At 36.6% G+C, this 15,254-nt stretch overlaps 1 pseudogene; it reads right to left on the minus strand.

Moving 5' to 3' along the window:
* Positions 1-3,216: 3,216 nt before the first annotated feature.
* Positions 3,217-6,395, minus strand: LOC120215421 (annotated as a pseudogene).
* Positions 6,396-15,254: the final 8,859 nt, after the last annotated feature.

Below are 15,254 nucleotides of genomic sequence, written 5' to 3' on the forward strand. Positions count from 1 at the left end.
AACCCCCCAGGTTTTGAGCAACGGGATTCTAATAGTACTGTGTTAGTTTGTAAATTGAAAAAGGTCATCTACGGTCTTAAGCAAGCTACGAGAATGTGGAACGCTAAGTTGAGACAGTTCTTGATCAGTGTCGGTTTTCAAAAAACTATAGTAGATGCCTCTCTACGAAGCAAGGATGACACTCATGTATTCATGGTAGTCTATGTTGATGACATTGTCATCACAAGAGACTCATCAGAAGCAATTGAGACAGTTGTTCAACAATTAGGTCAACAATTCTCTTTGAATGATCTCAGGCCCTTGAGTTTCTTTCTCGATCTCGAGGTTACGAGAGGTGACAACAAACTTGTTCTTAAGCAATAAAAGTTTGTTCACGGTCTGCTTGAAGGAACCAAGGTGAGTCAAGAAAACCTAGTTCACACTCCTAAGGTTTTATCTTCCAAACTCACAAAAGATTCAGACAAACCTCTCGTTGATCGGCAGTTATTTTGCAGTATTGTGGGGATGCTATTATACCTTAGCCACACTTGACCAGATGTAACATTCAGTGTTCATAGGATTGCCCAATATATGAACAACCCTTGTGAAGGACATTGGGTGGCTGTTGAAATAATTCTACATTATCTCGTGGGCACTATTCACTACGGTCTTGTTTTCAATGCAGATAGCTCGGCATCCCAACTAGTTGCTTTTGCTGATGTCGATTGGGCAAGCAGCTCTGATGTCCATTTCAGGACAGTGTGTTTTTCTCGGTGTCAACCTTGTATCATGGAGTTCAGGGAAGCAAAAAATAGTGGCTCGATCCACCACTGAAGTCGTACTCAGAAGCATTGCAGACACCGTCTCTAAGGTCGTGTGGTTACAAACTTTGTTACAAGATATGGAAGAAAAGCAGGTGGAAACCCCAGTTGTATGGAGTGACAACAAAAGCGCTATAACCATGAACGCAAACCTTATTTTCTATGCCAAGTCAAAACTTGTTGAACTTGACATGCGATTCGTGCGCAAAATGTGACAAATAACGAGCTTAATGTGAATTATGTTCCTGCCTTTCATCAAATCGCTGATGGTTTTGTCAAACCCTTATCAAAATCTACCTTTGTTTCTTTCCAAGAGAAAATTCATGTTGACGATGGTAAAAGTACAGAAAAGATGGAAGAATGTTGTAGATATGGTCAAGCTACATAAGAATGTTCTAGAATGTAAGGCCAACTGCATGGTAAGTCAGCTACGTAAGTGACGTCATCCCTTATAATTAGGGAACATATTTAGATTGTTAAGAGACCTTTCTAGAATGACGTACTACTACTATAAAGCAACTGTCATGTAACAAAAAAGGATATGAATGAGTATTTTTCTTTGTTCATATTATTGATTACTCATTAGTGTCGATAAAGAATATCAAAAGCTATAGTATTGTTAATGGTAAGGTTTGAGTTATAATCGCAAGAGACATATTATTATTTCTAATTTAAACGGAGAGTTCAATTAATAATTTTAAGAAAAATGATATCATGAGAGTTGTAAGAAGTTTCTTGCTCAGAGAGAGATTCTCCTCTTAGTTTATGAGGGATTTATATTAGGGTTGTTCATTCGGTTAAAACGGTGGCCGATCGAACAGAAATATTTTTAACCAAATTAATCGAATTTTTTTTAACCGTTAATGGAATCAAACTTTTTTTAAGTATTAACCGAACCGAATAAATTTCGGTTAATTCGGTTAATTTTCGAATTAATCGATTTTTTTTTAGATTTTTAGAATTTAATATTTTTTAATTTAAAAAACAATTTAAAATTAATTTAAATAGTATCTAATTATAAATAATATCTAATTAATTTGATTCAAACATTTTCTATTTAGTTTTGAGATTATTTTAATTAATTAATATTGATTTGGGTTTTAAATGAGTTTTAAATGGATTGGGCCTATTAAATCACTTAATATAATTATATTTAATGGTTAATTCGATTAATTAACCGATTTCAAACCGAATTAACCGTTAACTGAAATTTAAAAAAAAAATTTAACCGTTTCTCGACCGAACTAATTTGGTGGTCGACCGAATTAACCGAACTGATTCGGTTCGATCGATTAATTCGGTTAAAACCAAATTTTGAACACCCCTAATTTATATAAACACTCTTAGTTTTGCTAATAATAAATTTGATTATGATACATTATATAAGTACCCGAGGATGTCAAAAATTATAATTGATTTAAGGATATGGGTATTTGAAAATTATGATTAATGAATGAATTCTTTCAAAAACTTTGATAGACAAAAGAATGTTGTCAAGACGTAACAGAGAAAAATTTCGGAGAAAATACAATAAATATAAACTCAAGATTTTTTATATAAAGAAACAAAAAAATGATAATATAATAATGAGACCTTAATTTCATCAAAAATTTGAAAAATAATAACATAAAGAAATACAGTGGTTGCGTCTAAGAACCAGGGTGGAAATGCTCAGACAAGCTTGATATCTTAAGAGAAACCAATGGGTAATAGAGAGATGCCATAGCTTGGAATCGTTGAAACTGGACAATACACGTAAGTAAACCCTAAAAATACTGACATACAACCATGAACAAAAAAAAAGACGATGAAATAGTTGTCAGGGGACTCTGTCGCTGGGAAGCAGCATTCATGCATGGATTAATGAATGGGAGACATAGCCTTGAAGTTTGAGAAGCAGGTGGCGAATACAATTACTTACAACAATACTACGTTTTTTTACGACTTTGAATGGCACTTTGTGGAATAATCAAACCCTCTTAACACACTGTTTTTTACAATGAAAGATACACCATGCTTTTCATGGATGCTCTCTGTGCTTGTAATTCAGACTTTTCTTTCCTTTTACCCTTGAATTTGCAGGTGTCCTTAAAGCCAAGTACTGCACATTTTTCTCTTTCTTTTACTTTACTTTTTCACTTAAAATGAAGTACCAGTGAATAGTTTCAGTCAGAGTTTTCTCCTTTCCCCCACCCCCCGGGATTTACCGGCTTGACTCATGGAAGTATGTACCCTTTATCTCCAAAGAAATTATGTTTGTATTTTTTTGTTACATTATATTTTATAATATAATGTCCTAAGTTAGCGACCTCCTAACAGAAAATTCTCGTTCGTCCTTGCGTTCAACTCTCGCAAAGCTAAACATATGTGCTGGTTACAGATAGATAAAACAAAGATTAGAAAACGATAAAACACCCACTTCCCAATTATGTCTCAATTTGATTGACCAACATTTGCTCATTTCAACCACAACATCATCACGCATTAGCTATTAGTTTGATGAGCTTAACAAGAAATATTAAACATTGATCAATCAAGTAGCCTAGCCTCTTACATACCCGCATCTCGGCTGCACCCTGGATTCTATTTTCATCGATCTGCCTACTGAACTCTCTTTCTTTGGTAGATGAGGTAAGGGCGGCAATGTCAATATTCTACCTTTCAGTTCTGCAGCAGAAATGGGAGATGTTCGGGTTCAGATTTGTGATCACCATAGGATAATGGCGGTGGGTGAACATTGTGTCGGGTATTTGAAGTTGGCCAGTAGCAGCTGACGGGGAAGTAATTATGGAAGATGAGAATCCTGATGATGCTGCACTAGGGAAGAGTGGCATTTCGTATGTCCCTCCATAAGGGCCTTGGATTTGCCATGGTGGGAATCTACTTCTATCCTCTTCTCTATTGCTCTTTCCTGTAAATAAACAAACAAAATTAAATTGTAAATCATCATATAATAACTGATTTATTGCAGACACTGTTGTTTCGGATTTTGCGGTAAGAAATAGTTTTCCTTCAAACTTGTCACTTTCACTTCTATTATGTTTTCATTGCCAGAGGAGTTAGGGGACAACCAAAGTGATGTTGAACTTACCCTATAAACTGGAAAGAAAGTCGGATTTGCAACACTCCGGTTTGGAACGTGTTTGAATGCCATTGCTTGGCCAAGACTAGATTGAACACTCATTGTTACCGGAGCAGAGTTCTCAAACTGAAAAAGGTGAATATAAGGTGCTTAAGCAATGGAATCCTTGAATCAGTGAACTGAAATAAACTTATAAGAATGTAATCAACATTACCCTTGCACCACTCGCAACAGGCAGGCCATCATAGCCATGCTGGTAAGCGAAGTTGCTACGATTTTCGTTATCATTTTGCTGATCAAATGTACAGGGGGGCGCAATGCCCAAGTTCAGATCAAGAACTTGATCCTGGCCTGTAACAAGAGGATCAACAATTCCTGGTAAACCAAAGCAAAACATAATAGCTTATAAATATATGGAGATCAGGAGATGAGGGATGACAATTCTAGAAACAGAAAGAATACCACCATTTTCGGATTCCAGGATTAGCTCCCCCTCATATGTGCTTGGCTCAAAGTTGGTGACCGCTTCTCTTCCATTACATTTTATAGCAGCCTTGTCATAAGCCCTGATTTTCAAATAACATGGATAAGTAGTGTTGGTTGAGAAATCAATTGATCATTAGAATTATGAGGGAAAATTGAATTCATAAGGTAAGGACCTTGCAGCTTCTATCTCACTATCGAATAGCCCCAGATATATGTACCTGAAAGAAAGGAATGTATAATAACCCAATAAAATAGTTAACATGAATCAATTCATTGATGCTTCAACTTCTTAGTTTGATGTCACTACTTAAAACATATCACCCAATATACTAATACCACTTTTAGAATGTCTATTAACGGATTCTGAGAGTTAGTGTTGGATATAGGTATACATCCAAGATGGATTTGCTCCAATTTTTTCTTCAAGCTTTCAACATATATTTGGAGAATCATACCAAGGACAAACACAAAATTTTGTGTTAGCGGGTGAACTTTATATTTAGTAAAATTATAGTAACATATGTCTGAAGGAAAAATTATATCATCAATAGAAAATATAAAAAATAACTAAATCATATGAAAATTTAAAAATTCCAGTCGGCGGCCCTCGGAAAATCCAAATAAAATTGAAGTTACAAATTTGCAAAAGGATTCTTACTTCTTGCCAAGAAGTTGCCCCATTCTAGCTTCCCAACGGCCGCACTTGTGCAATGTAACTCCCCTGTATTTGGAACTTCCTCTTGAAAAACCAGTGCTCTGCCTACGAAGGATATGCACAAATTCTTCCTTTGTAAAGTTACTCATCTACAAAACAAAGGGAATAATTGATTTAACTTATAGTGTCATTCTCAAATGCATATATTAAATTTACTAAATCAGACCCAAAATTTCACAACCTGCTTAATGTCATCATCATAATCACCAACAATAAAATTAATATCCGCATCAGTTCCTCGAAACTTGATTGCAGCTCGATCATATGCTCTGTTAACATCCTCAAAACAAAAAAACTTTAAACCCCATAATTTTAATTTTTAACAGTTATCCCAAAAATTCCTTGACCGATATGAGAAGAAATCTCACCTTGCTGCAGCATGTTCTGTGTCAAATCCCCCTGTTGAAAAAAAGGAACACAGAGATTATTTTTACACATTAAAATTTAAAACCCACCATTTTTAAGCTTCAACAAAAAGATAATGGTTTACTTTCTCACCCAAGTACACTTGTTTCCCACAATCCCTGCATTTTAGAAGGATAAAAATATACCAAATGAGAGAATATTAAAAGGAAACAAGTTTAAAAAGTTAAGAAAAAAGGAATCTGTAATACTGCACATGTATGTAACACTAACCAAATATGAGATTCCCAACGTCCGGTTCTACGATAAAACGTGACACCACGATATTGAGAACTTCTCGAACGGGGACCACGTCGACTCTTCTTCACTTGTTGCCTTAGCTGAACTTGCTGTTGTTGTTGTTGCTGCTGCTGCTGATGGGCTAGGATCCTCTGCTCCACGCCTACTTTCCCGTCCATGTGGTACACCGGAGACTCTCGGGAACCGCCGAGATCCAACCATTTCTTCAGCGACGGTTCCGTTGACTTCCCGTCATTTCCCTCGACGTCGACCGGGAAAAGCGAAATGGTTTCCAGGTTGTGATTCTCTGGTTCTTGTTGGGCCGCTCTGAGGATGCCGAAGGAGAAAGCCAAAGTATCGGAGGCAGCCGCGTTGGAGGAGGAGTCATCGTCACCTCCGGTGGTTGAGGTGTCGGCGTTGACGACGGAGGAACCGAAGCTCCCAGAACTATCCATTTTGTAATTAGTATAATTATTATTACTAATATAACCGTCGAACCCAAGAAGACCATTATCTCCTGCCACCTCCATCTCCATTATCTGTACTGAATTATCACCACCATCGGAAATAACACTCAAGTTAAGATCCAGCACCATAACTAAAGCTGAAAAAGTGCAATGGGAATATAAACAAGTTTCCAAGGCTTCAGATATAGAAAAATATGAAGCTAGAAGAAGAAGAAAGGGAAGGGGATGTGAGAGGAAAGCTAGAGAGTATTCATTGAGGCTGTTTCTTCAGATGTTTGTGATTGTGAAGGCGATAGATGGAGCAACAAAAAAGAAAAAGAAAAAGAAAAAAAGAGTGAAGGGGCCCTCAAAAGGGAACGATGGGAGTATTATGGAAAAATAGCTGCCTGTTTTGCCATTTTTTTTATTTTTCCTAAATTATATTACAAAAAAAATCAAAACTTCTTTTCGATTAAGGATTTATTTTCATTCAATCTATATGTTAAACTTCATTAAAAGAAATTATATTATACTTCAATTTATTCTTATCTTTTATTATAAAAGGAAATATTTTAGTTTATGTTTTATATTTAAAATTATTTTAATTTTTATATATAAAAATAATTTAGTTGTAATATTACTGATAAGCCTTTGCTTCGTTGCCTATAAGCTCCTTACTAAGGTGATCGTCAAAAGGCTTCAGCACCTTATGTCCCTGCTTATCTCTCCAAACCAGACGAGATTTATCTTGGACAGGAATATTACCGATAACATCATCATAAACCAGTCGGTTATTCATACTATGTGGGTTACTAAATCTAGGCTGGGATGGATGGCGATCAAGGTAGACTTAGAAAAAGCCTTCGATTGAATCCGATGAGACTTCATTCAGGACACTCTTTATGTTGTGGGCCTTCCTCCCAAGTTTATCAACAATTTCATGAAGTGCATCATTGGCTCCTCGTTTCAACTTCAATGGAATGGGAGCTATTCTGAGCTTTTTACTCCTGATCGATGGATCTTTCAGGGCGACCCACTCTCGTCTTATCGTGTTGTCCTCTCTATAGAATGCATTGGCTACTCCCTCACCAAGTTGGTAGCCGATGGTAACTGGACCCCCTTTCGCTTCAGAAAGCATGCATCCCTCTATTCTACCTATTTTTTACCGATGACCTCATATTATACACTCATGCATATATGGAAAATGCTATTAAAGTAGAATCTATCCTCTCAGTTTTTGGAGCCTATTCGGGACATCAGGTGAGTAAACAAAAAATTCAGCTTTATTTCTTACCAAATACCCATGAAATAGGGAACTTCCTGAGTTTCAAAGTAGTCGACGCCCTTGGAAAGTATCTTGGGGTCTCGATAATTCACCAACGGTTAGATGTTTAGACTATGATTTCATCTTGGATAAGATGCATGCAAAACTCTTTGGATGGGCCGCCCATACTCTTTCCCTTGTTGGTCGTGTTACCCTAGCAAAATAGATTTTGGAAGTCATTCCAGTTTACTTCATGCAAACAGCGATTCTCCCTAAAAAGGTTTGCAATGAAATTGAGAAGCTTATTCGAAACTTCATTTGGGGCTCCTCTCCTTAGACCCCAAAGGTTTCCCTTATTAATTGGGAACCCCTTTGCCAGCCATATGACCGTGGCGGTATCAGGCTTCGATAAACCCATTAATATAATAAGGCTTTCCTCATGAAGATCGACTTTCATCTTGTAACCACGACACACTCTTTATGGGTTCAGCTTCTTCGGTAAAAGTACAAAATTGTTGATATGCTACCCCATATTATCAAGCGAGCCTTATGCTCATTCCTTTAGCGCTCTCTTTAGAACATTGAGGATGATCTTCGTCCCAACATAGCATGGTCAATTGGTGATGGCTCTTTCATCTCTGTGTGGGATGATGTCTGGGTTCCTTCTATTGGTCCCCTTCGAAGTCTTACCTCCAATCGCCTTGCTCCTTGTCTCTATCCTCACTTCAGGGATTTAATGTCTCCAAATAGTACTTAGAATAAGTCTTTACTTTTTTGACTTTTTCGTGGTAATGTTTCCCATATTGCCAGCATCTGATGTCCAGATGCTAATGATATTTCGGATTGCTGCAAATGCTTATGATTGCCTTATGCAAGATAATTGGGATCGACACTCCAATCATTAGAAAATTATTTGGCACCTTTTGGTTCGGCAGCGCATTTGTTTCTTCATTTGGCTTGATTATAAGGAGAAGCTCATGACTAACTCCGAACGCCATCGCCGTACGCTCTCAAGCATGACCTCCTACTCTCTTTGTGGCGACGTCAATGAATCAGTCCTTCACATACTACGTAAATACTCTTTCACCTAAGATGTTTGAAATCTCATCTCTACAGGTTCGGCTCCTCCTAATTTCTTCACCCTGGCTAGATCCGATTAGATCATGTAAAATCTCGTTGTCTTTTCTGCTTGCACCTCTTCTTGTTTGGCATGGAATGTCATTTTTTTCGCCCTCTGTTAGCACATTTGGAAAGCCCTTAATGAGAGAATCTTTGGCAATTCTCACTGCTCCCTTTTAAATGTGGTTCACCATAGCCTTTCCTGGGCTAAGCTCTTCGAGAATGAGACTCTTAACCAGCCCATACATTACTGCTCCTCGGTCCCCCGTTCATATTCAATGGTCGCTCCCTCCTCCAAGATGGGTCGCCCTTAATGTGGATGATTTTGTTTACGACTGGGCATGCCACGGTTGGAGGCCTCCTCCGAGATGGCCCTGGTTTGTGGATTCGCAGCTTCAGTGGTGTTTCAGATGCCTTTGCAAAATTCAGACAGATAAGCCTGGGCTAGCTTGAACTAGTTTGTTTTCTCTCCCACTCCAATTCAAAAAAAAAGAGTAAATATTTTGATTTGAAATATTGAAATTATTATTAATTAATATAAATACTTTTATTTATTTATTTTAATTTTAAAGTTGAATAAATTAATTTCTCTTAAAATATTTTTTGTGACGTTTTATATAAATGTTTTAAATATTTATAAAATCATATGTAAAATTAATTTTTATTCTAACTTCAAATTCTATTATTTTCACATAATATGATATTACAATTATAAACGAAAAATACTAAAATGTTCAACTAAAATATATAGATTAAATTTTCTTAAAAGTTTTGGGTTTAGATTAATAGTAGGGATTTATTGAAAATGATGATATATAAATCATGAGAAAATATCTAAAATTTTACTATTTCTAAAAAATAAAAATATGAAAAAATATTAAATAATTTCTTTGTTTTTATCTTGTTTTAAACATTATACAATTAATGTTTGATATGTCTTATGCATGTCCTATAAAAATAAAAATTATCATAAATTATTTTTATACATTCATTTCCAATATATATTGGCGAATTACCCAAAAAATCACCCTTACCTTTTTAATTTCCCTGTCATACACCCATTTTCTAACACCTTTTACAGAAAGGCACGGCCCATGCACCGCGCTTTACGCTGATGTGGCGCCATGTGGGGTAAGGCGCGGCTCATGCACCACACCTTACGTTGACATGGCGCCATGCAAGTTAAGGCGCTGTTCATGGGCCGCGCCTTATGCCACGTAGGGTAAGGCACGGTTCATGGGTCGTGCCTTCCTAATACCTGACATGCATCAGAATGACGCGATGCATGGGTCGCGCCTTCGCTTTTAATTCGGCCCCCACTCGACCCTTCACCCCCATCCCACCCTATAAATACATCAATTCTCAACCATTTTAACCACACCAAATCCTCTCAAATTCTCTCATAGACTCTTAAATTCTCTCACAACTAGTTAAGTTTTATTTATAAGGTATATTTTATTCTATTTAATATTTTGTTAGTATTTTATTTAATTATTTAAAATATTTAGTATTTTATTTAATTAATTTTTTTACAGTTATAAAATGAAAGGCGGTTTTCTTCGTTTGGATGGAAATTATATATCTAGACATTTTGCTGATACGGTAACATTTTTATATTTTAATTTAATTTAAATTATTAGTAATAATTTATTTATTTAATTTTTATTATTAGTTTATAAATTAATTTTTTGTAATTATTAATATTTTTAGGAGAGCGACCTTATATTAGATCCTCTTATCCGCAACCTTAAGTTAGCGATACCAACCTGTGTTTGGTCGTATTTAGTCGAGGTTGGATTTAGTTACATAGCTAGATATGAAGGCCATTGTAAGATATGACCAAACCTGATTTCTGCATTAGTGGAGCAGTGGAGACTGGAGACACACACATTTCATCTTCCGTGCGGAGAGTACACAATTACGCTGGAGGATGTTTCCATGCATTTGGGCCTTCCGGTAGATGGAGATGTGCTTTCAGGAATGGCGCACGAAAATTGGAATTCTTTGTGCCAGGAATATCTAGGAGGTGTCCCGTGAAATTTTAATGGTGGTCAGATTCCGTTAAATTGGTTAGATGCAAATTTCCAGAATTTGAGTGAGGACGCCTCAGAGGATCAAATTTAAAAGTACGCACAGGCATGCATATTACAGCTGATAGGAGGGTTCCTGATGCCGGACAAATCGCGCAACCAAGTTCACTGTATGTGGTTGCGGCATCTTGGCAATTTTTATCTGGCTGGATCACTGAGTTGAGGCTCAACAGTTTTGACATTCCTGTATAGGGAGATGTGTAGAGCTACTGACTACAGGAAAGATTCAATCGGCAGATGTCTCCTTCTGCTGCAGTCTTTGGTATGGTATCGCTTGCTCTTTTTATGTCCTGTTGTGAAGAATTCGTTCGTATTCCCGCTACTATTGAGGTAATTATAAAACTAATTCCGTATGTTAATCATTTTATCTAGTGTATAATAAAAAAAAATCCTTGAATAGGTGGTCTATTGACAGGAAAAATCATCGAGATCTACATGATGAATTAGAAATAATCAAGTTACTAATTGATCAGAAGGCTGACACAGAGATATGTATTTTAATGTTTGAAAATCTATTTTTTTATTATAGTTATATAATTATATTATTATTTTGATAAGAATTATATATATTTGTTTTAGTTTGAATGGGCTTCTTATTGTAATGATGATATGAGGATGTTCATCCCACCTGAGTTAAAGGGCTCGTTAGATGTTTGGATGGTTGTGGTCCCTCTGATCTATTATGCGATTGTCGAGTGGCACCCCATTGATCGCGTGCTCTAACAATTTAGTTTTGTACAACCAATTTCGGAAGTACCTCAAATTATGGACCAGTTGTATAACACAAATCGACGCAGTAAGACATATATAGATTGATTGGTGAAGTATTATGAGTGGGTCATGATATGGGAGGATCGTCATCGGCGCATTCCCCATAAAGAACACATTTATGTTGACCATTTGACGATTGCAGATGGTTATTATGAGTGGTTCAACAGTAATGGGAAACCGTTTCTATTTTTCAAGGATGCACGAGGACGGAGCATTCATCAACGTCGACAGAGACATGCACCGTCATAACCCCATCGTTTCCCGACTCATGGACGGAGAGCAGGTGCTCCCTGTTCGTCGTCAGCTACACCACCAAAACCTTCACAACAACCAACGTTTATAACGACGTACACCCCGCAGCCATATCAGATGCCACCATCGCCTTTTCCTTACCAGATGTCGTCGTCGCCACCATCACAGAGTTATATGACCCCTTTTGGAGGATATTATGTTGGTTATTTGGCGGGTACAACCTCAGCACCTATGGCCGCCGCACAGACACCTCCTGTACAGTTTTCTCACTCATCGATATCTATGTTTTCTGAGTTTTCCCAATTTTTTATGAGCGGTGGGATAGTCAGTCATACACCTCCAGTGTCCTTATTCTATGGAGGTGCTACATTGTCATCAGTTCGCCATCAACAAAATGTATATGCTCCTGACGATGACGACGACGACGACGATGATGGTGATGATGATGATAATGATTAAAGTGAGGAGTCAGAATCAGTTATACGAAGAAATCCTCCTCGAGATAGACAGTCACCACCCTGCGGAACACATTCGCACCGCAAACATCAATAGTTTTTTATATTTTATTATATTTGTATTTACTTGTTTGCTGGACTTTCTTTATTGTAATTTTTTATTATTTATCATTTAATACTTAATTTATTTCCTTAATTTTGTTTGTTACTTAATTCAAGCGAATTGTGATGATCATTTAGTGTTTTTTAATTATTTTTTTAATAATAGTAAATTTATGTATCAACAACATTTGTCTTTTAAAAGTTTGTTGTATTTAAAATTATATTCAAATACCAAATTATTATTAGTTTGATAAAATTTAATAATTGTGTTCGATAACTTTCTTAAGTTTGACACTTATTATCTCTTTTATTTGAATCACATATAACGCCTCACATATAACGCCAACGTCGAATCCCATTTTATTGTATTGTTTTTTTAATTAACCAGTGATTATCAAATGACACTAACTTTAAGTAAATGTGAATTAAATTACAATAACTATTATTTGATAAACAACAACTACATCAGTTCCTCATTAATAGTTACTTGATAAAAAAAGAAGTGGACATGTTTTTCTAGTGTGTCCTGGATTTCTACAATGGCCACATCTTTTGTCGTGTCTAGATGTTTCTCGAATAACCATATCACAATGAATTCGAGTAGATTTTGACCGACCATGGTCCCTCAATAAAGTCGGATCTGGTACAATCGGAACCCAATTCTGAACCTCATTAGGGTATTTCTCATTACCTATGGGGGGAACTCAAATTCGTATACCTTAAACACTTCTGATAGTAGGTATACGAGATCCATAAAATGGTTATAGTATTAACGGGTATGCGAGCAAGCTGCTATCACATGAGAGCATAGATACTTCAGAGCTTGAAAAAACCCACAGTCGTACCATTTGTCCTGTAGATTTACTCTTAATGAGTTAGTTTCAATCCCTTGAAGAGGTCGCGACATCTCTATGACACGAAACAATTCATACGTTCTAGAAAAGCTTGTTACAGTCATTCCATTTGATGTAACAATTTGTTATAGATCTGTAACTACTCTAGGGTGATAGAAATGACCGTCTTGCATCCATGTTTGAGATTGTCCCCCGAGCATCGCAAAAAGTACCCCTAAACAAAAATATGTAGTTTTTACCAAAGCCGCTACAGGTAAGTGGCATGCCCCCTTTAAGGTCGAATTAATTGCCTCAGCCAAGTTGGTCGTCATGTGTCCATATCGATATCCATCATCATATGCATTTGTCCACATTTCTTTATTGATGAGATTGATGTAATTGTATCATTCCTCGTTCTTCGCCCTTAAATCTTGAAGCATGGATTCAAAAGTTTGAGGTTGCAGTCTGTAACCTGAGCATAAAATGTAGAACTTACTAACTTTGTTTCTTTAAAAAAATGAAAATGATAGAAAGAAAAAAACTACAACAGTTTCACTTACCCATGCGTATAAGTAATTGGCGCTCATCATTCTTCTTGAACCTTCCATGGTAGTTTGCAGCAATGTGTCAAATACAGTACCTATGTTGGACAAAGGATGGTTGCCACATTGGACCCAAATACTCCATTGCTGCTTTGATCCCATCTCCGCGATTTGAAATGACATAGATTTTTCCCCTCGTGATAATATATGGACATAAGTTTCAGAGGAAAAAGCCCAAGAATTTGTATCTTCTCCTTCAACATGGGCAAAAGCAACTGGCCCATAGTCGGACATAGTGGCAGACATACTTTTATGTCGTAGAGCGGTCGACTCTAGACTGAACAGAATTACAAATATTGTAATTTTTTATATCCATCATCCCTTCTTATTTGCTTGAAAACTCCATACCTAAATATAACTCACCATTAATTATTGATGAGTAAAATCCATAGTCACCAAGATTAGGCATATCCGCAAATTCTGGCCCGTACATTGCACCACAGTAAGCTTCATACATGTGTGCTGAAGGTTCAGTTAGTGCCACATTTGTGGGAACTTCATCTACATCATCATCATCATCGGAGTTGAACTGCGGTGATTCTGGGTGAATGAATAGTCCAGTCTCAACACCATCCGCACCTGGCTCACAAAGCGGTTCTTCTGGTGGAGATGATGGTTCCTCCATGCTCTCCACATTTAGGTCAAAGAACCTAGTACTTGCATGTCTTCCCCTTGAACTAGAAGGCATATTGATATTGAGATCGAAAAAGCTCGTAGTAGAATGCCTCCCCATTGGAGCTTGAAGCCATCGTGTCAAAAGGAAACTGCACAGATTGTTGCGTCGAGGGCATCTCCATATTTAGGTCAAAGAAATTGGAAGATGAATGTCTTCCCCTTGAACTGGACGCGATGTTGCCATACAGATTGTTCGTGAACCCACCTCGGTACAGATCGTAAGGAGTTGCTGATGAATGTCTCCCCATTGAAGTTGATAGGATGGCAACATGATGTGAATTTCCCATTACGACATTAAAATCATTACACATTATTGTAGTTGGGCTGTCAACTATTGTATTTGGGCATTAAAATCAGCAAGCCCATAGTGGGAGTTTAATGATAAACCCCGAACAGTACATACTTCAACAAACTTTGCATACATCTCCGTATCGACGTCTGAATAATGATTTGGAGAATCAACCATCATTTCAACACCATCATTGTTCGATAGTTCAAACGCTATATAAGTTAACGGAAACAATGATGTTGGAAATCTGTACTGAAGCGACAACATTCTTCTAGTACTTCTAGCATGAACTTTCCTTGAAATCTTCGTTATCAGCTCCTCAAGAGTTATGTTTCTCTTGAAGGATATTTTAACATAATGATTTGATATGAAAACAATGTCGGTTTCATCTTCTCGAATTTCTCCATCATAATAAACAATGGTTGAAATTCGCGTCATTCTTAGAGTTTGAAAGTGAGACGGTCTTATATCTGCAAAAAAAAAAACTGAAACAAGCCTAATTAAATAAATAATATATGAATTAAAATATAACACAATAAATTTTTTACACAAAAACATAAATAATTTAAATAATATAATTTTATATTATTACCGTATCAGCAAAAATATTTCGACGTATACTCCCGCTTTC

This window comes from Hibiscus syriacus, unplaced genomic scaffold (assembly GCF_006381635.1).
Source record: "Hibiscus syriacus cultivar Baekdansim isolate YM2019G1 unplaced genomic scaffold, ASM638163v2 tig00110118_pilon, whole genome shotgun sequence".
NCBI classification, from domain to species: Eukaryota; Viridiplantae; Streptophyta; class Magnoliopsida; order Malvales; family Malvaceae; genus Hibiscus; species Hibiscus syriacus.